Source organism: Vombatus ursinus, unplaced genomic scaffold (genome assembly GCF_900497805.2).
Source record: "Vombatus ursinus unplaced genomic scaffold, bare-nosed wombat genome assembly UNPS02014797.1, whole genome shotgun sequence".
Lineage (NCBI taxonomy): Eukaryota > Metazoa > Chordata > Mammalia > Diprotodontia > Vombatidae > Vombatus > Vombatus ursinus.
The window spans coordinates 17,202,321-17,203,509 of record NW_020954575.1 but is presented as its reverse complement, the minus strand read 5'-3'; positions in this window follow the sequence as shown (position 1 = coordinate 17,203,509).

The window sequence follows — 1,189 nt, the reverse complement described above, 5'->3', positions numbered from 1 at the left end:
ACTAGATTCTTATTATGGGAAGAGTGAAGAGCAAGGCAGAAATTCTGAAGAGGACAACATTGTCAACAAACCCACATCTGGAACCTCAAAAGGGAATATGAACTGGTCTGAAGCCCAAAAATCCTTCTTAGAAGAGCTCAAGAAGGATTTTAAAAGTCAAATGAGAGAGGTAGAAGAAAAAATGGGAAAAGAAACGAGAGATATGAAAGAGAGAATCAATAGCTTGGAAAAGGAAGGACAACAATTAACTGTAGAAAACAAGTCCTTAAAAATATAATTGTCCAACTGGAAAAAAAAGTACACTGAAGAAAAGAAGTCCCTAAAAAATACAATTGGCCAAATGGGGAAGGAGGTACAAAATCTAATAGAAGAAAACAATTTGTTAAAAATTAGAATTGGGCAAATGGAAACTAATGACTCTATGAGACAGCAAGAATCAGTCAAACAAAAACAAAAGAATGAAAAAACAGATGAAAATGTAAAATACCTGGTAAAACAACTGACCTGGAAAATTGAGCCAGGAGAGACAATTTAAAAATTATTGATCTACCTGAAAATCAGGATGAGAAAAAGAGCCTCGACAGTATCTTTCAGGAAATCATAAAAGAAAACTGTCCTGAGGTCCTAGAACCAGAGGGTAAAAGAGCCATAGAAAGAATCCACTGATCACCTCCTGAAAGAGATCCCAAATTGAAAATGCCAAGGAATATAGTAGCCAAATTCCAAAATTACCAGGTCAAAGAGAAAATACTGCAAGCAGCCAGGAAGAAACAATTTAAATGTCATGGAACCACAGTCAGGATTACATAGGACCTTGCAGCGTCTACATTAAAAGACCGTAGGGCATGGAATATGATATTCCTTAAGGCAAAGGAGCTTGGATTACAACCAAGGATCAACTACCCAGCAAAAATGAGCATGATCTTTCAGGAGAGGAGATGGATATTCAACAAAATAGGGGACTTCCAAACCTTCCTGATAAAAAGACCAGAGTTCAACAGAAAATTTGATCTTCAAATACAAGACTTAAGAGAGACATAAAAAGGTAAATGAGACAGAAACAAACAACATGTTACTAATAAGGGCAAACTTTTACATCCCTATAAGGGAAGATGACACTTGTAACCCTGAGAACTGTATTGTTATTACACCATGTTAAAGGGGTATACATAAAGAGGGTGGGTATAAG